Source organism: Mauremys reevesii, linkage group 1, assembly GCF_016161935.1.
Source record: "Mauremys reevesii isolate NIE-2019 linkage group 1, ASM1616193v1, whole genome shotgun sequence".
NCBI classification, from domain to species: Eukaryota; Metazoa; Chordata; order Testudines; family Geoemydidae; genus Mauremys; species Mauremys reevesii.
The window spans coordinates 46,121,233-46,144,765 of NC_052623.1; the positions used below are offsets into that span (position 1 = coordinate 46,121,233).

The following is a 23,533-nucleotide window of genomic DNA, read 5'->3' on the forward strand; positions in this document are numbered from 1 at the left end:
ACTCTTGCTAACTAACATTCATTAAGATCTCTTCAAATCCTTGTTAATTATTTACTGGCTTCCACACCATTGTGTAACAAGTAACTCAGCTTTGCATTACTTTCAGTTTTGTGTGTGCAAAAAAATGAGCCCAAACAGGGCATAACTCCACCAGAGAGGTCCTTTGGGGCCATCTGCCTGTCCCAAGTCAGGGTAAAGGAGGAGGGTTGGGCGTGGGGCTAGCAACTCCACCCTGTAAAAATCAGCTTGCTACAGAAACGACAACAATAGAGTTAACAGAGACTTTTAGCCTGGAAAAAGAAGGGTCTTCAACTCGAAGATGCATGACGCTGGGTGGTGAAAGCCGCGAGGAAGCCACTAAGCCGATCACCCTTCTTGCAGCCAGGAGGATTACCATCGGCACATGGAACGTGAGGACCATGTACGAGTCAGGAAAGACGGCGCAGGTTGCAGCAGAGATGAGGAGCAACAACCTGACCCTACTAGGCATTAGCGAGACAAGATGGACGCAAGCTGGACAGAGACGACTGTTGACAGGAGAGCTGTTGCTGTATTCAGGACATGAAGAGAGCGACGCACACCACACACAGGGAGTAGGCTTCATGTTGTCCAAGCAGGCACAGAGAGCACTGATTGGTTGGGAGGCACATGGTCCCAGGATCATCACAGCATCCTTCAGAACTAAAATGAAGAGGATTAAGATGAATGTTGTTCAGTGCTACGCTCCAACCAATGACAGTGAAGAGGAGGACAAAGACTACTTTTACAACAGACTCCAGAAAATATTAGAGACTCTCCCAGACAAAGACATTACCATCCTTATGGGAGACTTTAATGCCAAAATTGGACCTGATAACACAGGATACGAACAAGTCATGGGGACCCATGCTCTGGGAGAGATGAGTGAGAATGGAGAGAGATTTGTGGATCTGTGTGCACTTAACAATCTGGTCATAGGAGGCAGCGTCTTTCCTCACAAGCGGATCCACAAGAGTACCTGGGTATCGCCAGCAGGCATGACAGAAAACCAGATCGACCATGTCTGCATTAGCAAGAAGTTCAGAAGATCCTTGCAGGACGTTAGAGTTAGAAGAGGAGCAGACGTGGCGTCCGACCATCACTTAGTGGTGGCCAGATTGAAGCTGAAGCTGAAGAAGAACAACTGGATAGACGCGTCAGACAGAAGGTACAACGTCAACCTTCTGAAGGACCATAAGACCAAGGAAGATTTTGGATTGACGCTGAAGAATAAGTTTTCAGTACTACAGGATCGGTCTGAGGAAGAGGAAGACAGTGTACTCAACAGATGGCAGAAAGTGAGAGACACACTTAGGTCAGCATGCCAGGAAGTGCTTGGAATTAAGAAACACCAGCAGAAAGAGTGGATCACAGCAGAGTCCTTGACAAAGATAGAAGACAGAAAGAAGAAGAAGGCAGCAGTCAACAACAGCAGGACTAGAGCAGCAAAGGCCAAAGCTCAAAAAGAGTATGCTGAAGCCCACAGAGCAGTGAAGAGGAATATTAGGAAGGACAAGAGAGATTATGTGGATGGACTGGCAGCAGAAGCAGAGCAGGCAGCATACAGCGGTAACATGAAACAGCTGTACGATACGCGACTGTCTGGAAAGTTCAGCAAGCCAGAACGTCCGTTAAAGACAAGCAGGAAAGTCTATAACAGGAATAGAACTACAGATGAACAGATGGGGAGCACTTTGAGGAACTCCTGAACAGACCAGCACCACCAAATCCACCAGACATCGACCCAGCCAACGAGGACCTCCCAATCAATTGCGATAAACCAACCAGAGACGAGATCAGAAAAGCCATCACCATGATGAAGAACAGGAAGGTGCTGGACCTGACGATATCCCAGCAGAGGCCCTGAAAGCAGACCTGGATGCCTCAGTGGAAATGCTGTACCTCTTTGAGAAAATATGGGAAGAAGAAGTGATTCCGGCTGACTGGAAAGAGGGATATCTCATCAAAATCCCCAAGAAAGGAGACCTCAGCAACTGTGCCAACTATAGAGGAATCACACTCCTGTCGGTGCCAGGAAGGTCTTCAACCGAGTCCTCTTAGAGAGAATGAAGGATGCCGTCGATCCACAGCTACGAGATGAACAGGCAGGTTTCCGGCAGAACAGATCATGCACGGACCAGATAGCAACGCTCCGCATCATAGTCGAGCAGTCTATGGAGTGGAACTCCTCGTTGTACATCAACTTTGTTGACTATGAGAAAGCATTCGATAGCGTGGATCGAGAGACCCTCTGGAAGCTCCTTCGGCACTATGGCATCCCAGCAAAGGTGGTCAACCTGATCAAGAATTCATACGACGGCATACACTGTAGAGTGATCCATGGAGGGCAGCTCACAAACAGCTTCCAGGTGCGAACCGAGTCAGACAAGGATGCTTGTTGTCACCACTTCTCTTTCTTCTCGTCATCGATTGGATTATGAAGACATCCACTTACAAGCGTAGGAATGGAATCCAATGGTCATTGTGGACCCAGCTTGATGACCTGGACTTTGCCGACGACCTTGCACTCCTTTCGCACAGTAAACAGCAGATGCAAGAGAAGACCAACGTAGTGGCAGCCACGTCATCACAGGTTGGCCTCAACATCCACAAGGACAAGACCAAGATCCTTAGGATCAATTCCATCAGCAACGACCCAGTCACACTGAATGGAAGAAGTGCAGTCCTTCACCTACCTAGGTAGCATCATCGACCAGCAGGGTGGCACAGACGCAGACATCAAAGTAAGGATTGGTAAGGCAAGAGCAGCCTTCTTACAGCTCAAGAACATCTGGAGCTCCAGAGAGCTGTCTTTGGCAATAAAGATTCGACTGTTCAACTCCAACGTGAAATCAGTCTTACTGTATGGAGCTGAAACCTGGAGGACAACCAAAACAACCACCAGGAAGATCCAGACCTTCATTAATAGCTGCCTCAGAAGGATTCTCCAGATCCGCTGGCCAGACACCATCAGTAACATCCACCTCTTGGAGAGGACCCATCAACTCCCAGCAGAGGAAGAAATTAGAAGGAGAAGGTGGGGCTGGATAGGACATACACTACGCAAGCAGCCAACCAACATCACCAGACAGGCACTGCGGTGGAACCCCCAAGGCAAGCGGAAAAGAAATACCTGGCGACGCGACCTTCAGGTTGATAGCAAAAAAATGGGCTATACCTGGAACCAGCTAGAGCGAATGGCCCAGGATAGAAGACTATGGAGATCTGTTGTTGGCGGCCCATACCCCAGTTGGGGTGACGGGCATGAATGAATGAATGATGAAACAGGGCATGGATCATAATGAATTGGGCCCACTAGTAATATATTGCAGTACTGATTGGTGTCAATAATATCTGAAGGGGAAGGTGACGCTAGGTTTTTCTACTTTGTTCCCATAGACTCATAGAGTTTAAGATCAGAAGGGACCATTATGATCATCTAGTCTGATCTCCTGCACAATGCAGGCCACAGAATCTCACCCACCCACTCCTGTAACAAACCCCTAACCTATGTCTGAGTTATTGAAGTCCTCAAATTGTGGTTTGAAGACCTCAAGCTACAGAGAATCCTCCAGCAAGTGACCCGTGCCCCATGCTGCAGAGGAAGGCGAAAAACCTCCAGGGCCTCTGCCAATCTGCCCTGGAGGAAAATTATTAAAAATGCTGTTATACAATACATGTAACTGCACTGGTTCTAAAGCTCCATTTTTGATACTACCTAGTTAATATGATGCTGGCCTTCATAAAGAACATGGCAATCTTTAATTACTCAGAAAGCCCCTAGACAAGGAAATCAGGAAGGCACATGTTGAAATCCTTCCAAATTGCTAGTTTAAGTCAGTATCTGGCACCATGTGGGCACTCTGGGCAGCACACCACAAATACTTGCAGGTATACAGACCATTTGTATTGATGGCTCTGACTAATTTTAGCTTGAAAAAACAAACAACCTATCTGTGGTTTTATTCAAAGATTGTACTTGAAGTCAATTCTGAATGCCTTCTCAGAGCCATTTAAACCAGAAGCTGCTGTTTTTGAGCTTTACAAAAATGGATTTGAATATTACAGCCTGTAAAAAAATAATCTATCTTTGCTTATATGAAAAAAAAACAACCCAAGTCAATAGAGTCAACTGTGTCAACATTAAGTCAACTGATCCTTTAACATAGTGCTAACCCTTGTAATCACTTATTACAACTATAATAACTTATTTTAATAATAAATAATTTCATTTCTATTTTCATATTGCACTATACTGTTGCAAGACTTCCATTATAACCTCGTGTCTCTATATGCTCATAAGTTTCTGAACATTTTTTGTTTGACATTTCCAGGAATGCTCTCAGTTCCAAATAATTTTTTTTACAGTTTGCATAGAATATGTTCATATGTTCTTGGTTATAATAAAGTTAAAAGACCTTTTCTGTTGTAAAATTATGTCTTATTTTCAGAAGTACTTAGCAGTCACAAATCCCATTGAAGTCTATGGGAGCTGCACTTTTAAAATCAGGACAGTACTTTGTTTTGCGCACACAGAACCAAAATGACAACATTACAAGTTGGAACTTTCCTAGTAACTAGTCCCTAAGGAGGATTAGCCTTCAGGTCAATTTCCAGTGGAATAAGTGCAATGATGATGGTGTTAATTGAATTTTATACACAGATATGTGCACACAACTCCATAGACTGCAATGGGAGCTGTATACATGTACAGTAGAACCTCAGAGTTACAAACACCAGAGTTATGAACTGACCAGTCAACCACACACCTCATTTGGAACCAGAAGTCCGCAATCAGGCAGCAGCAGAGACCAAAACAAAAGCAAATACAGTATAGTACTGTGTTAAATGTGATCTACTTTAAAAAAAATGGAAATTTAAAAAATTGACAAGGTAAAGGAACTGTTTCTGTGCCTGTTTCATTTAAATTAAAATGGTTAAAAGCAGCATTTTTCTTCTGCATAATAAAGTTTCAAAGCTGTATTAAGTCAATGTTCAGTTGTAAACTTTTGAAAGAACAACCATAATGTTTTGTTCAGAGTGATGAACATTCCTGAGGTGTTTGTAACTCTGAGGTTCTGCTGTGCTTGAAAGTAGAATTTAGCTCCCTGCTATATGTGCAATGCAGCAAATAAGTGTTGTAGCCATGTTGATTCTTGGCTATTAGAGAGAGAGGTGGACAAGGTGTTAATTTTTATTGCACCAACCTTGGTAAAAGAGACAAGCGTTCCAGTTTATTTAACTCCTTATCTGTTCCATCCTTGCATTTAGCTGTACCTTTCCCAGACCTGAAGAAGAGCTCTGTGTAAGCTCGAAAGCTTGTCTCTCTCACCAACAGAAGTTGGTCCAATAAAAGATATTACCTTACCCACCTTGTCTCTCAAATATGCAGCAAATAACACTGAGCTGGAAACTGAAGTTCCTGACTTCTAAGCATTTAAAGATGAGATTTTTCCAAAATGCATATGGGATATAGGTGCCTGAACCCCATTGAAAATAAGTCTGGGTCAGAAGCTAACTTCCTTAGGTTCTGTTGAAAATGTCTGTCTAACGTAACTCTGTGCAGTATCACTGTATCCATTTCTGCATAGAACTTTCCATTAAACTCAACAGCCTGTCTGTCTCCATTTCCTCATCTGTTACATTGTACCAGAGAGTGAGGCAGACACAGCTTCCTTCTTGCCAGCAGGGGCCCCGGTAAATTTGTCCCCAAGAAATACAGTGAGGCTAAGCCCTGCAACAAGTCCTGCCCTAAAGGGTATGAACAACTGTCCTACGCGATTCCCTGAATGGCTAACACTCTCCATTGATTCCAAATGCACCTGAGGATAACTATACTATTTTGTACATTGGGAAGGATATGGATCCGAAGAGTGCACTTGGGAACCTGCCTCCCATGTCCACGCCTCTGACCTGGTGAAAGAGTTTCATAAGGCTCATCCAGACAAGCCTGGCCTGGTTCTAGCCTGAAAAAGAGGGGTTGCCAGGGAAAGAGTGTTGGGCCTAGAACCAGAAACTGCAGCAGGCACCACTTCGTCATTGCCACTAGGGTTCCAGGGGAGGGGGGTTGCCACTGAGAAGTACTGTGAGGCTAAGTCCTGCAGGAAGTCCTGCCCTGTGATTCGCTGATTGGCTGTCACTCTCCATATAAACCAGGAAGCCATTTCTGGGAGTTATCTGAGTGATGCAGAGCTCTGGTATACTTTTGCCCTAGGTCTTCCCTTACCTGGATCCCAGACTCTGGGCTCTCAACGTTGGCCCAGCTCCCAACCCTGATCAATGTTTACTGTCTTCGGCTTAGGACCATTGCAGATCCTGGTGAAAGACCCCGCCTGACCTGGCCCCACATCTTGCCGCCAGGGGCGGCTCTACAAATTTGGCCGCCCCAAGCAATCATGCCCGGGAGGCGCCCCCGAGCCGCGGGAGCAGCAGACCTGCCGCGGGCATTACTGCGGAGGGTCCGCTGGTCGGGCGGCTCAGCTGGACCTCCCGCAGCTGCGGGCGGTTCGCTGGTCCGGCGGCTCCGGTTGAGCTGCCGCAGTCATGCCTGCGGGAGGTCCAGCCGAGCCGCGGGACCAGCGAACCGTCCGCAGTCATGCCTGCGGCAGGTCCGGTCGTCCCCGGGCTCCGGTGGACCTCCCGCAGGCATGACTGCGGCAGGTCCACCGGCCCAGCCTGCCGCCCCCCTGGGAAAGGGCCGCCCCAGGCAGGTGCTTGCCCCGCTGGGCTCTAGAGCCGCCCCTGCTTGCCGCATGCTCTGAATTTAATACCATACTCTAACTCTGAGGTTTTTGAGCTGGCCTGGTTCCAGACTGGTCTTCAACTCTTTGGCCCAGATACAGAGCAGCTCAGCCTGTGCCCACAGGCCACCCATGACACAGCCCTGACACATTGCCCTAAACCACTGGAGATAATGAGACAACCTCTATTCAGTTACACCCGTGCAACTCTGATTTATTGAGTTGCTGAGCCATTTATTGAGTTGGTGCGTGCTTGGTATGTAAGGGGTTAAGGTCAGCACAGTGTTTTTTTTCCTGTTCACCAGTTGTTCCCACAGGACATCATGAGGAACTGAAAAAAATAGCACACAGACAATTTTCAAGGCACAGTACTATCTGGTAAAGCAGGTCACTAGCTATGCAAGGGTCAGCTGCTGAAGAACTTCCTCTTTTCTTATGCAGGTAATGCTCTCAATGGGATCAATGGGCCAAATTCTGAAATATTTACTACATTCAAACTTGGACAAACCTCTCGCTGAGGTCAATGGGAATTCTGAGTAAAATGTAAGTGCCAGATAGCTGTATCTCCATAGTATGATTCAGACACAGAACTCAGCTGTTTCTCAAAACGGCCATAGGTGACCTTCTTTATCACACAGACATCAGCACAATACATCACTGACCTCAGAAGAGGTGAAGCCAAGTAGAGAAAAGAACAACCCCAGGGGAAAGCAAAAGCTATTTATATCAAATGACAGAAGTTGGACGACCTTATACTAGGCAGCTCACATGTAAATCTTTTAAAGCCTTCCACTCTAGAGTTCTTACATTTAAAGGAATATGTACAAAATGAACACATGTTGCTTCTTGTTCTGAGTCTGAAAAATGATAAACAAAATAATAGCTCTTCTGTGACAATACTAAATGATATTGACATTAGAAATGACCTTATTGTTTTGCAAATTTGTTCTGCAAAATATACATAATAAATGAATCTTTGGCTTTTAAAAATAGCTGATTTTGCTGTATTGCGGGTGAACCAGCATTATGATCATGACTGAGCAAGAAAGGCTTTACTCTCATATAAAACTAAAGGTACTTTTGTGAGCAGCACACAGTTGCACGTGTTGAAATACTGTAGCAGCTCTTTAGGTAACTCATAACAAAAGTGTATGCTCCCATACTTACCATTTGTTATTTCTTATGCTAGTCCTGAATCCTAATCTAGTAGGGGTTTAGGTCAGGGTGCACATGATGAGTTCAGGTATGGGCATATGATAACAGCAACTTTTCAACTGGCACTGATTTGATGCTGACTAGAGAGAAGATTACATGCCCTATTTGTATCTCAACCCATTAGGATGTTATATGTTGCTCTCCTTTTAATATGGAGAATTTACACATCTGTGGGCTGATTTCAATCAAGGTTGGGGCATGGAGGAGGTCTGTCATAATGTTTTGCATCATGAAAATGGTGGCTCCTAAGATTCTTTCGGGGCAGGTTGTAACTCTCTATGCCCTTCCATCCAATGGGGCAGGCCATACATGGGGCTAGTGGTCCCAGATACTGACAGCTCCCCTACTCCATATGTGATTTTGTTTCCCATAGAACCAAGAACATAAAACTTGCATAACTGAAATTTGTTGCTTGCAGTAGAGTATGAGATGCTACTCATCTTAGCTGGGAGATCTGCATGACTGCAGCTTAGAAGGGACAAGGTCACACATGCTAGTGCCACTACAATTAAAAGTCTGTCACTGTTTCTGTTAAACCTTTTAATCCTGTTTCTCTGGTATTTGTATAACCTCAATGTATTTAATACACTCCAGGTTTTCAACCTTTTCCATACCAGGATGGCTCCCCTAGGTGAGTCATGACCCTTCTATGTTCCTTTCAAAGAAATGCAATGAGTAACAGTAAACATGATGGGTCACTACACTGAAGTCTATGGAGGGATCATTTGGGCTGCTGTGTCTGCCTTACTCATAGAACGTGTACTGAAAAATTAGTTATTCTGGTGTAGATTACTCACAACAATTTCATGTTGCCATACTAACCCAGCTTCAAGTTCCAATTGTTCCAGTATAAATCCAGAGAGAAGGATCTGGCCCTCTTACTCTCAAACATCTCTTGTAAAAGGAAATTTTAAAAATCGAAATAAATACATTATACAAAAATGTGTAATTGAATATCTGAGGTGAAAAATCATCAGGCTAAGCTACATCATGTTACATTACTTCACTGATGGTAGGAAAAAAGAAATATTTGCTGTGGATTTTATATTTTTGGTTATTGATTATACAGCACTTTGTTTACAGAGATATATTTTAATTTATTCTGATATTGTAATCTGAATATTTTTTCCAGTGCAGGTTTTCTATTTTGGTGGCCAAATTTATAAGAATCACAATAAAGTTTTAAGACTATTTTAATGGCTAATTATCCCAAGAAGTTTTGAATGACAAGTGTTTATTTCTTTGTGTTTTGTAAGTAATTATTTTAGTACATCATGAAAGGCCAATCCCTGGACTCCTTACTCAGCCCTTACTCAGTTAAAACTTCAATTGTAAAAACAAATGATGTGATTCTGACCCCACCTACAGTAGTGTCAATTGATTTAAATGGCTGGATTTACACCAATGTAACTGATAGCACAATTAGGTTAAATGTGTCTGACGAAGTGGGTATTCACCCACGAAAGCTTATGCTCCAATACTTCTGTTAGTCTATAAGGTGCCACGGGACTCTTTGTCGCAGGTTAAATAGAGTTACCCAGTATAAAACTTTCAGGATTCAGTGCACTCCCACTGACCTGGAGAGGGAGGGACCACTCACAGAGCCCTGGTGGGTGGAGGCAGGCTGTGCTTACTCCTCCCACCAGAAGTCAGTGAGCAGGACAGGAAGTACAAAAGGCGGGTCTACGAGCTCAGTTGGGCCGCAGCAGCCAGATGCCTCCTGCCTGTTCCTGAACTGGGAGTCTGCAGCGGACCCCGGCAGCGCTGTGGACTGGCCAATGCAGCCAGAGCCACACACTGACCAAGCCAAGGAGGAGTTGCTGGGACTGCCGCTGGCCTTCTACCTGGTTGATGCAGAGGACCCCTTACAGACCCAGGTACTCCCCGAGGGGGAGATAGGAAGTAGCCCAGGGGAAGTAGACTAGACAACTGTCTGGTTGAGAGCTGACCTGCGACTAGGTCAACGTGTTGTGGGAGGATCCCTGCTGACCCCTGCCTGAGCTCCCCTAGTCTGCATTTGGGTGCTCTACCCCTGCCTGAGCCCAGAGGACTTGCTGCCCTGCCCTGACTAAGGGCCTGGGCTCTGAACTATTTGTTTGCTGCTCGGCCCTGAGTGCAGGCCTGAGACCCAGACTCTGTACCACCCCGCCCTGACTAAGGGCTTGGCTTACTAACTGTTTATTTGGCGCTCACCCCTGAGTACAGGTCTGAGCCACTGACCTCCACTGCCCTGACTGCGGGCTAGAGACCCTAACTGCCTGTCACTGTACCCAGACTGCCGACCAGAGCTACAGGCTGACAGCGACTCAGCTAATTCCCCAACCGTGAGCATTGCCCTGTGATGTAGTGAGGCGGAGTGGTCACCTACTGACCCAGATGAGGAGGGGCCACCGCTAACCCACTACAGTCTGTTACTGACCAGGGATCCCAAACAACTGAAAATATCCCAACAATTTTGCAGTTCATTTTTAATGCAGCCTTTATTCATTCCTCACATTGCTGTTGTGTAAGAGCGATGACAGCAGCCTACAGTTGTACTAATGAGGTAGGTGACTCCAGTATCACCTTTACCCACACCCGGCTAAAAATAAAAGTTCTATTCCCTTGGGAAACAACATGTTTTTCTTAAACCATTTTATAATTCTAACGTCTTTTACTGCTTTCTCTTGTTGATAGCGCTGTGAATATACATTGCTCACTTTCCACTCTCTACTGCAGTACCCAGGCCAGGTCTACACTTAAATTAGATTGACCTAGCTACGTTGCTAAGAGCTGTTAAAAATATTGTACCTTCTGATGAGTGATGGTTTACCTAACACTCTGTGTAAACACAGCTAGAATTCTTACTTCAACTTAGCTACCAGAGAGCTGGATTGACTACACTAGATAGGGTGGGATCTGAGTTACTACAGAGAATTCTTTCCTGGGGGTGTCTGGCTGGTGAGTCTTGCCCATATGCTCAGGGCTAAGCTGATTGCCATATCTGGGGTCGGGAAGGAATTTTCCTCTAAGGCAGATTGGCAGAGGCCCTGGGGTTTTTTCACCTTCCTCTGCAGCGTGGGGCATGGGTCACTTGCTGGAAGATTCTCTTTACCTCCAAGTCTTTAAACCACAAGATGAGGATTTCAGTAGCTTAGACATAGGTCAGGGGTTTGTTACAGGAGTGGGTGGGTGAGATTCTGTGGCCTGCATTGTGCAGGAGGTCAGACCAGAAGGGACCATTATGATCTTCTAGCCTTTAAGTCTATGAGTCTACATCGATAGAAAAAAACAAACCCTTCTCTCAATGTAGGAAGCATCTACACTACTGAAATACAGCAGCACAGCTGCAGCACCATGGCTGGGCTGTTGTAGGGTAAGATCCACCCACAAACTTTGAGATGTGGAATATGTATTCTCACTGGGTGAAATTCAGCCCCATTCAGAGAGTTTAAAGAATGCAATTCAGAACTGGATCTTGAAATGAACAGGATGCTAATGGAGTTGTTTGAGATGGGGATGATAAAATATTATAGAAACATCTTGGTACAGTGGTTGCTTTTAAAATGTCGACATTTATCCGTTGCCACATTAGGATATTTGAGATGATGTAGAACAATAATTCCTTGTACTTAGATTAAGAAATCACTGTGTCTCTAAGACATTGTGATGTAGTAATGATATGTAAATGTTTCTTATCAACTACTGTCATGTCAAATGCATTTAGTGTGTTAGTTGGAATACATACACCAGAATCAGAAAACTGCAGCATGTATGTACAGTACATGTGCTACATGTGTACATTGGAAAAGCATATAAGGTTATATTGTGCATACCGTGTAACTTTCCAGAAACATTTTCTGATTAATTATGCTACGCTGTAGTTGTACTGTTTATACAGCTCCATTTAAGTATCCCCAAATGTGAAAAAACAACAACAAAAAAGCATTAAAATTCACTTGGCATCCACATTTTATTCCCAGAGATGTTTTTCTATATATTGTATAGTGTGAAATTCAGACATTTATGTCTGAATCAGAACAGACTTGCTGGGATAGCTTTATGCTGCTTTTTCCCCTCACTGTGCCATTTGATATCTCACTGAAAACTCCCAGCTGTAACAACTCTACATTTCTGTTCCTTTCTGTCACATGGAAGAGATGCTCAGAGTTGTTTCTGGAAAAGGTGGAGAATAATGGAGATGGTGAAAATGCAGGACTGAGAAATGAAGAAGAAAATCCAAAACCGACCAACCTATTGAGCCATTTGGTATTTTTCTGTTTCTTACGTTTCATGACATCAAATGCTAGGATTATAGAGGGATAGGACAAAGCCAGAACTGTTTGGAAATGGCACAATCACTGACCTATGACTATTTAACTAATGGATACTGCTCAGTCTGGTAGCTAGGGCTGCCTTTCTGAATCTAATACAGAATATACCAGTAAAACAAATACAGTAAATACAAGCAGTCACATAAAAGAGTGATTTGCTGGGTAACCTTGGTGGGAACTTCCAAGGCTCTTGTTAAAATTCCACCCACGAACTGCACAGAAAGTTAGGGATGAATTCCACTCCTTCTCTTAGAAGTTTTGCGTGCTATTTAGGCTAAGATGTCTCTTAATGTCACCACATTATCTTTAAGTATCTCACTTAAATTTTTAATCCCTACAACCTGTTCTTGTTCTCCCTCCTTGGGGCTGGATTCTGAGTAGCTCTGACACAGGTGTGCAGTAGGAGAGGAGGAACTAAGGCTCCCCCTGTCCTGTCACTTGCATGACATAAATTCTGGGCAGAATTTCAGTTCCAGAGTTCACAGACTCCTCCAAAATTACTTCCCCAGAGGCACTTGGCACCCCAGATGGAGCAGGGGAGAGGGGAAATTAGGTAGAACCATGGCTCTGTCCCTTCCTGTTATCAGCTATGCTGGGGAGTACATGTCCCTAATCAGCTCTATGCTGAAATGGCATGACCTTGCCCTTGGTGTTTACAGACGGTGAGCACCTGTGGATGGTATCGTATCACCTCCTCAGAGCTGTCCTTTGGCAAAGGGGTGCCTATTTAGGGTCCAATTCTGACATGCTAAATCCATAATCTACAATTAATAACATTGCAATGCACATCATCATGTGTGCCACTTCTGCTTGCACCTAATGGCCACCGGACTTCCTTTTTAAAAGACATGGGTATTTCCCATTTGAACTGGTAGTAAATTGCATGCCACACTATAGAATTCCATCACAAAAGGTATAGTATTTGTATAATGTAATGTATAACTTGCAAAGGAAACACTAATTAGTTCCTACAACAGCTATGCAATGGTCAGTAAGAGTCACCTTACAGAAGGCCATATTTCAGAGACAGCCTGAAATCTTTAGTGGCTGCCCACAGGAGTGTAAACACCATGCCTTGTCTTGAAACGAGGGTTGTCCTTAGGTGCTGGCGTACCTATTAAAAATCTCCTGTTTCTTCAATTTAATCAGGATCAAGCAGACCTGCCTATCACGGATGATCCTAAGACGTGCCTTTGAGAGGCATGCTAAGAATGAATTCCCCCCAAACAGGGCAGAGTCAAATAACAGTCTAAATGCAGCATTTATTCTCTAATATGTATAGTGCCAAATATTCAATATAGGAACTAGGAAAAAAGTGGATTATATAGAAAATTCATTTTTGAAAATTAACTAAGAGCCTTTGGTAGTGCATGTAGGAAACTTCATGACAAAGTATAAATGAAATATATTTACTACAATGTAAAGCTTATTCTCCAAGTGCAATTCACCCCTGTGTAGAGGGGCATGCAAAGTCTATGCACCACTTAAGTTCCACTTAAGCCCCTAAATAGTGAATTTCATCCTTTGAGTTTTCATCTAGTCTTTTGACATGCCAAGACATGTCCTGGAGACTGGAGGCATGAAAAAGACACTTCAATGGCATTGAATAGCTTTTTTAAAATGCCTTTTAATCCACTCACTTTGGCTAGCCTGATCAAATGATTTAAAATTGCTTATTTCATTTAAATGACTCAGTGCAACTGACTGGCTATGTGCTGGGATTTTTGGTGTGAAATTAAACATTTGGACGCAGACAGGCCAATGAAAAAACATTTGTGTCTTTGACCTCTGCAGCCTCTCTGTCTGAGCTCACCTGTTAAGAAATGTCACACTTGTTTGTTCTACAGAAAATTCAGCTCTCTGGGATAAGCCCTTTTTGCAAATCATTTTTGTGTTTAGTTTGCTCATCTGAAATTTGTCCTCAGCCTAGACCTCTCAGGGTAAAGACAAAGCACAAACGATTTTTAATCCCATTTCCAATTTAATTTTTTAAAAAAGGAAACATTTATTCTTCCACTGGTGAAAGGCATGTTTAGCATTTCAGGGTCCACTCTGCTAATTAAAAAGAACATTTTGCAAAGACATAAGGAGACAAATCCTGAAGTCCTTAATCAGTTTTCTCTTTGTCTGAACTCAGGGAAACTCTATGGGAGTAAAAACTGAATCAGAGACTCTCAATTTTATAAACATTTTTGCCTTTATTGGTTCAAAATTGAGTTAAGGAAAGTAGCATTTTGCCATGAAGGGAATGAAATTCTCACTGACTGCCAAGTATTGTACCCCTCAGTAAATCTGAGGAGCCCAGCCTGGAAGCTGAGGTATATTTTATGTAGAAGCTGCAGGCAGAAAGGAGTCCTATCCCCTCCCACAAATGAGAGGGTCAATGATTGGTGGATCTGTATAGCAGCAGTTGTCCTGGGCCCACTCTTCCCCCGAGGTAGCTCCTTCCCCGATCTCCAAGCCCATTGTGTGGGAAGCTTCCACAGAGTGAGGCTCCATGAGTGACCTGTGGACCCCTTGAATAACTTTATCAAGTCCTGCATATGTCAGCCCCCTCACAATGCAACCCAACCATTCCTACTATGTGCGCAGTCCTCTGTCACTGCCGAAGAGGAGACAAGTTTTCTTTGGGAATATGATTGTTATGTAGCCTATTAACTGAATAGGAAGGGTGAAGATCCTAGAGAATTATGGTTCAGGATATAGTACTGGGGAGTAGCTCGAGGGCAGTGGTTCTCAACTGGGGTGTGTGTGTGTGGCATCTGGGGCCCCCTGGGGGGCTGTGAGCAGGTTTCAAGGGGTCCAGCAAGTAGGACCACCGTTAAACAAGCCAGTGCCCAGAGCAGCAAGCCTAAGCCCTGCCATGCAGGGCTGAAGCCTGGGGCCCTGAGCCCTGCCACCCAGGGCTGAAACAGAAGCCTGAGCAACTTAGCTTCATGGGGAGCCCTATGGCATGGAGCCTGGGGCAATTGCCCTGCTTGCTACCCCTTAACGCCAGCCCTGGCTTTTATATGCAGAAAACCAGTTGTTGTGGCACAAGTGGGACTTGGAATTTTTAATAACATGCTGGGGGAAGGGGGAGGTGAGGGCTCAGAAAGAAAAAGGTTGAGAACCCCTGCTCTAGGGCATAGTTAGTGCTTTGACTGTGTTAGTAGTTGAGTTTAGTGCTCACATAGTCTGTATATATATATATATATATATATTTTCCTTCACATCCTAGCACTACTAAACTTGAATTGCTTCCCTTAATCCTGGATGAATCAGACAGGACAGTGATTGTAATATCCCAGAATAAAGATCCTAAGGAGTAAGTGTCACTTGGGATATTCTTAGTGGGAAGTACGAAACTCCCAAGGCTAGAAATGTTCTAGTAACCCCTTTATTCTGAGATGCCTAAATCTCTGACGATAATCCTATGAGAGTTCAGCGAGGAGTTGGAGTTTGGGAATAGCTGGGGAGAATGTTACTTTGTGGAAGCTTTAAATGTACAGCTTTAAATTGCATCAGTGTTTTACAGATTTACTCTGCAAATCTCCTCAAATACCCATTGAACACTAGAGGAGAACCCCCCCCCCCCAACTTCATGTGTCACAGACATTCCTAGATGGTACAGTTGCTTTTGTCAAATTAGTTACAAGGTCCAAGTTAAAGGTTAGTTTGTTTGGATTAAGGATATTGTTTGTTTAAGAATAAGGTGGTTTCAAGTCAGAGGATAGTCTACTTTTAGCAGAGGTTTTATAAATATAACTCCTGAAGCCAGTGGGTTCTGCCAACTTTCTCTTTTGAAGATGTTGGGACTTATTCTTCTTTCATTTACAGAATTGTAAATCAAGAGTAATGTCAGCAAAGTCAAAAGAGTTATCCTGGTATAAAATGGATATGAGAGGAGAATCAGGACCTGTGAATGATTAAGAACATAAGAACATAAGAAAGGCCGTACCGGGTCAGACCAAAGGTCCATCTAGCCCAGTATCTGTCTACCGACAGTGGCCAATGCCAGGTGCCCCTGAGGGAGTGAACCTAACAGGCAATGATCAAGTGATCTCTCTCCTGCCATCCATCTCCATCCTCTGACGAACAGAGGCTAGGGACACCATTCTTACCCATCCTGGCTAATAGCCATTTATGGACTTAGCCACCATGAATTTATCATTTATTAACTCAAGAAGCCCATGCCTCATGGCCAACTGCTTCTCATGGAGTCCTACAATACAACCCCTTGCGAGCCTCATCTTTAAAACATGTGCATGACCCAATCCCAGCATATGATGATGTAGCCACTCAGATCAAGATGGCATATCAGACACTGGGAACTATAAAGCCGATTCAAAGATCTTTGAAGTCAGTGGAAGTCTCTCCACTGACATCAGTGAGATTTGGTTCAGGTCCATAGATTCTTAGGCCTGGACCTCAATGCCAAAAATTAGGGTAAATGCAGTCTTTTCCATCTATACAAATTAGGTGTGGCTGTCAGGATCCTGGCAAGCTGCCAATGTGGCCCTAAAATGGGCAAAGTTTGGTAGCCCCTGCTTTAAAGGAAAAGAAGCATAATTGCTCTCAACCTGCTGAAGGGTTAAAAGGGAACTTACTGGATCTGCTGGTCATATAGACAAAAAAAGTCTAATGCTTTGCTAGACAAGGATAGTGGGTTTTGCAACAGGCTTAAGGAAAGGAAAGAGAAGATTACTCTGTTGTCACCTTTTGTCCACTCTTTTATCACCTGCTGACTTTAAGTAAATTTTTTCTGAAGAAATTTTTCTGGATTAATGTAATGACTGCTTCCATTACTTCTGTACGTTTTCTAATGAAATCTGATCGTTCTGTTTCACATTCCTCTTCCTCACCTGCTCTGAGGAAGCAAATTTAATTCTTTGAACAGAAAGGCAGTCCTGATTAGCAAACACACGCGTGCACACACCCACCCACCCCAACCCCAAACCCAAGTCTTATTCTCAGTCATAAATATTTCTTTTTTTAATTGTTTATGTTATACTTAGGCTCGGCAGAATTAGATTTTTATTTTTTGTATAATTACAGTGGATAATGTTTATTTTTAGGTTTTCAGATTTTTAATAATTTAAATTTTCACAGTTGTGTGAAATTATAGGGGGGTGAGGCTAAGTAAATATTCTTAAATTAAAAAATCATACCTGTTTTTACTAACCATTTGCTAGTTCATTTGTAAGAAGCCTAATTCAAAAGTCTAAATCACAGGATTTTGACTAATAGGTTCTCAAGCGGCACTTTTCTTACTTTCTCTATCTGTAAATTTCAATGATTATTGATGGAAATAGGTTTTGCTGGTTTGTGTGAATACAGTGAAATCAATGTTTATCCACAGTTGATAAAAATCTAATCTTTCCAAGATTAGTTATATAGTTTATTTCATTACCGTTCATTTGCAGGTGCTGAGAAAACCTGAGATGTTTTGCAGCTAGTTTTCTGAATAATGCTATATGAGCTCCTACCCATTTAAATGAAATCCGAACACAGAATATTTTAAATGAGTTTTGTCTTGGACTCATTTGGGGGTAAAGTAGAAGTTCTCTGATTTTATTATTCACCAAAGTTATCTAATCAAATCTCTCCCATCAATGTGGGATCTGAACACCTTAAATGTTCTGCACACCTGAAGGACAGCCTTGGCGGTAAGGCACTGGATGAGACAGAGACAACCCGTGCCTGCTGATAGTGGGGTGAGGTTGGGGGAACAAAGTGAGGGCAGCTGGCATCAGCAGCATTACTGAGCATGCTAAGTACAAGCCAAGCAGCACATCTGTGGGGCATGTGACCCCATATGCCCCACCCCCCACACAGCCTCTGTGGTGAGGGTTCAATTCCTGGCTGTACCACATAGTTTTATGTGATCTTTCACAAAGTACATAATCTCTTCTGGGAAGTGGAGATAATACCCTTTCTCCCTTTGTTTGTCTATATAGATTGTAAACTCTTTGGGAGCAGTGAGCATATCTCTTCCGGTGCCTATGACAGTGATGCTGTAACCTTGTTTGAGGTCTCCATTTGCTACTATAATACAAATTATAATGAGGTTAAACTACACATGATATAGATTTGCAGGCCAAGAGGCACATGGGATTAGTTAAAATAAATAGTAATCTGTGAAAAAAATAGGTAAAGTTGTATGTTGCTCTCTGTGCTCTGAACCTATATTGATCCAGCACAGGCCTGTGTGGTGCTAGGGGGCATTGTGATGCTGGAAGTGCTGATGGGTGTTAACCATGTGTCTTATATACAGTTTGGAAAGGATCTTAACATAAGAACATAAGAACATAAGAAAGGCCGTACCGGGTCAGACCAAAGGTCCATCTAGCCCAGTATCTGTCTACCGACAGTGGCCAATGCCAGGTGCCCCTGAGGGAGTGAACCTAACAGGCAATGATCAAGTGATCTCTCTCCTGCCATCCATCTCCATCCTCTGACGAACAGAGGCTAGGGACACCATTCTTACCCATCCTGGCTAATAGCCATTTATGGACTTAGCCACCATGAATTTATCCAGTCCCCTTTTAAACATTGTTATAGTCCTAGCCTTCACAGCCGCACGAAAGGCTCTATATTGCAGAAGGATGTAGCAGCTCCCATATAGGTAAGGTTGTCGAGAGGTCTTCTTTCTAACTCCCCATTTTCAATAGCTGTTTTCAGAAATGTTCACTGCTGAGTCTTTGCTTAAGGGGGAATTTTGGGGGCGAAACTCGAGGAAAAACTTTGCTAGTGCCAACTAGTTTAATTGTGCTAAATAGGAGTCAGATTCCAAGTTCTGAAACTAATATATAGATTAATGTCCAAATAATGATTAAGGAATTCATTTCCCTTTTTATATTACTCAAGAGGCCTCAATCTGGGTGATTAGGTATGGTGTCTTTAGTCAAGGACGGATGCATTCTGGTGGTGTCCTCGTGAAAGAATATGGAATTGACACTCTGAAATTTTTCTCAAGCCAGGAGAGCTTCAAAGCCCTGGAGACTTTAGCTTTTTCTATTTATTCTCCCTCCCCCATCCCTTTTTTCATAAATTGAAACAAAACAAACATATATGACATTCCATACAAAAATCTAGGTTAACAGAATATTACAGTTGCACATTTAAGAACTCAAAAGTCAGTTAATTCCAAAGCTCAGCTACAGCTTGAACTCTGCCTCCTTAGACATACATATTGCTATACAATATTTTGATATTGCATGATCACATACTGTTTCTCAAATAGCACAATACTGTGTATGTTTCTAGAAACCTAGACACACGTGTAACTTATTGTAATCTGATGAATATCCAGATTTAGAGCGATTGAGCCAAATTCTGCCAATTGTGCAGTTTTTACTAAGGCAAAACTCCCACTGAGTTGAGAAGGAATTTTGTTTGTGCAAGGATGGACTAAGCACTTTATTATCTGGCCCTGTTGCTTTGTACTGGTGCCATATGTTATGTGCATGACTAAAACATAGTATGTTAGGAAAACTGCAAATGTGACCGTATGGAAATGAATATAATCATACAATATAATAGCCTGCCATGCCAATGACAATGGCAGCAAAGAAGAAGGATAGCTACCATCTGTACATTTTTATTGTATAATGCTATAATAATGACTAAGTAAAAGAATTATTGTGGTTGAAAACTGAGTTAACATAAGGCTTTAAGTCAGGCCAGGAATGCAACAAAGTACATCCCTGGGGTCTGTTCACTGTAGCAGCTGCTTTAACTGTGCTTGAGAATTCCATACCTTTATCCTGCTATCAGATTTAGTAATTTTATGGTTCCTGATTCTCTTTTGATTAAATGTGTATTACTGTGCCACAAGGGTGTTCCTTGGCCTGGAGTACCCTGCTGCAACATCAGAAATACCTCAACCCTCTCAATATTTAAATGACTGAGACATGAAGGGTAAATGGGTCCTTCATGATCTTCCATGGTAGGGGGAAGACCAGTCTATTGAGGGCTACCCTCACCTTCCAGTCAAAGAGAGTTCTGGACTCTCAAATAAACATGAAGGAAAAGGAAGGGAGGAGAGTGTGGTGAAAGGAGAGGAGTCAGAATGGGAAAATAGGGAAGGGATTTGAGTGAATTTAAATTCTGGAACAAGTATAATACAAGTAGATGGCCTGACCCTGCAAATTCATTCAAGTAGTGATTGGGCCCTTATTTTGTATAGCATTGTTTTGAGAAACAATATCTTAAAATACTTTAGAATTATAGTTAAATAATAAACAATAGAACAGAAAGAGAGAATTCAGTGGAACAGGCTAAGGAAGAAAGTATAGCGTTCCTTTGAATTTGAAAGAGGATGGCAAGTCAATGGGGCATGGAGCTATAGGAAGGAGAGCTGGTTGAAAAATGCCTTTTTTTTTGCAGGAAAATAAAAATAAAAAATCCTTTTTCTTTTTTCTTTTTTGACCTCCTCCTTCGCCTCCAAAAAACTCCTCAAACCAGAAATCATTGTGTTTGTTTGTTTTGGTAATTATTTTTGGTTTTCAGTAAAAATGTTCAGTATTTGAAAACCAAAATCTTGGAATATTTTACCATTTTTAATTGAAATTCAAAACATTTTTATTGGACAGATAATATTCTGTTTCTAGTTTTTTGACAATTTTTTTTTGTTTTGGATGAAAAGCCATTTTTTGCCAAAAAATTTGTTGACAGAAATATTTTGACCAGCTCTAGGAAGAGACACATCTTCTGCACTGCATTGTTTAAAATAACGCAATGAGAATTTAGGGAAAAATTCATCCCTAGAGGGTCCATCTGCAGAGTTGAAAACAATGCCCTGTGCACCACTCAAACCCTTTGCTTGTGAACAGGGTGAATGTCACCACACACAACTAGGATCTTGTCTTCATTATGACACTTTAGGTTCTAGTGCACCTTGGCTTTTTAAAACTTTTAATTTAAAATCTCTCTCTAAATCATTAATGGGCCAATTCTGTTTGCCTTATAAACATGAGCAGTTCCACTGATGTCAATGGGATTGCTAATGTGAATAAAGTGAACAGAATTTAGCCGTTCATCTATAGGCACTCTAGTCCAGTTCCTCACCCACACATTCCTTTGTCCTCTGTTCTACTGAGGTATTTAATGGAAGGCAATGCAGTTACAAACAAAAGAAAAGCTGTCAGTTTGACGACCCAACAGTGAATGCAAGTGTAAATGCTCTTCATCCACCAAACAGCTCAATTTCGGTACAGTTAATCTCATGAATGCATGCTCAGATTTAACTTTGACTCTTTTGTAGAGACTTGCTTTTGCTATTTGGACAGGTGAAAACATCAACCATGCAATTCATGTAAAATAATAACTGGTTGGTGTAAGTGAAGAAAGTCTTAAAGTGTATCAATTACAGTTCTCATTTCCACTTCAGCAACATTTTATTTACCCAGAGGGATAGTACATATGCATCATTTTAAAAGGAGAGCCCCTTAAGAATGACACACAATAATGGTGTTTTTTTTTTGGCTTAAAGGGTCTTGGAAGATATAAACAATAGGATTTATAAACAAAACAATGTATAAGTGAACTAAATGTTTTTGCTTTAAAAGTAATAAGATAATGGGCTGTATATTTGATATCAGAATGAAGAATATTCCATGCAGAAGGGGCTATGAATGAGAAAATATTTTAATAAATCTTAGTACTAAAATAAAAACAGAAAGAAGATTTCATACGTCCGAAGATCTTAGGGCTAGATGTTTAGGTGGGGTAAACCAGCATAATGGCATAGATCCATTGAAGTCAATGGAGATATGCTAATTTACACCAGTTGACGGTCTGGCCAGCAGTGTGAATGTTGCAAAGACCAAAAGTATAACTCAGTTCAAAAAAGGAATTAGATAAGTTCATGCAGAATAGGGCCATCAATGGCTATTAGCCAGAAGGGTCATGTTCTGGGTGTCCCTAAACCTCTGACTGACAGAAGCTGTGACTGAATGACACGGATGGACCACTCAAAAATTGCCCTGTTCCGTTCATTCCCTCTGAATCATCTGGCACTGGATACTGTTGGAAGACATGGTTAAATGGTCCATTGGCTGACCCAGTTTGGCCTTTCTTATGTATGTTTTTATGTACGCACAGAATTCCTAGGATTAGTGACTACATACTATGGTATTTCCCAAATAGGATATATGATAATAGGTGCACTAGAAATACTTATAAGTAGAGAAACAGACATAGAGAAGTAGATGTCGGGGAGACACAAACAAGAAAATAGTTGTGTAAGTTAACCACTCTTGCATTTAACATCTCAAAACAGTCGATGATCTAATGTACTATGGGGTGTGATGGCCTGAACATTTTGATATAAATTATAACAAACATAAGTTCTAGAAGCAGATGGTAAATAAAATAATGCTGTTATACATAAGATTTCTCAAGAGTCCAGGTTACTTCAGAGACAAAAACAATATTGCAGTGTTGCCTTCTAAGGCATCATTAGTTCCTAACAGTTCACTAGATTAAAATGGCCTCAGAAGAGATAATACTATTACTTTGTCATTATTTCTACTTGATATAATAACTTTTGCTTGATATGAGCCACCATGAGATGTAAAGCAAACTGAGGTCCTTACTGAGGCAAAAGTTTCATTTACTTCCATGGGTTAAATATTATATTTGATTTATAAGTTATTAATTCAGTGAGAATTTTGCCTTTGTAGGAACCTGGTTTGAGCAGGGGGTTAGACTAGATGACCTCCTGAGGTCCCTTCCAACCCTGACATTCTATGATTCTATCTCTAACTCAGTAAAAACTGAATGGACTTCAGGATTTGCCCTACTTTCTCATAGGATCTTGGCGGCTAGAGTCATGTGATCACACCAGAATCTCAGCTGTTATTTAAAAATAAAGACCATTTCTTGCCCTCCTGGTTATGGAACCCGAGTGGTATTACTGATGCAGAGATGTCTGCCTGAACCTGCAGACAGCCTGAAACAAGGGGTGAAATCCTGGCCCTTTTTCAAGTTGATGGGAGTTTTGTCATTGAATTTAACGTATGCAGAATGTCACCCAATATTTCTGAGTGGTTTGAACTGCTCCATACATCTCAATGGGGTGTTAACTACAAGAGCCATTGCTCTGGAGGGGATAGGCCTGCCATCATCAACCCAGCACAGGACTCCATGTGTGCAAAAGAAAAGGAGTGCAGTGGGCCTGGCCCACTTATCTGTTCATGTAGACACATTTCCCCTGCTGGGCTAAGTACTGAGGAAACCCAGGCTGCCACACCTTTCTCCTAT

At 42.4% G+C, this 23,533-nt stretch overlaps 1 long non-coding RNA gene across 3 annotated transcripts in view; it reads right to left on the bottom strand.

The window, feature by feature from the left end:
- Window positions 1-11,936: 11,936 nt before the first annotated feature.
- Window positions 11,937-23,533, bottom strand: part of LOC120380353 — a 53,251-nt gene continuing 41,654 nt past the window's right edge. Inside the window, exons 4-5 of one of the 3 annotated variants that reach the window (XR_005587734.1) lie at window positions 16,985-17,130; window positions 11,937-12,128 (exon numbers count right to left, since the gene is read on the bottom strand). This is a non-coding gene — a long non-coding RNA (uncharacterized LOC120380353). Of the gene's footprint in view, window positions 12,129-16,984; window positions 17,136-23,533 lie in introns of all 3 variants that reach the window. The other 2 variants (XR_005587733.1, XR_005587735.1) reach the window with 2 other exon arrangements.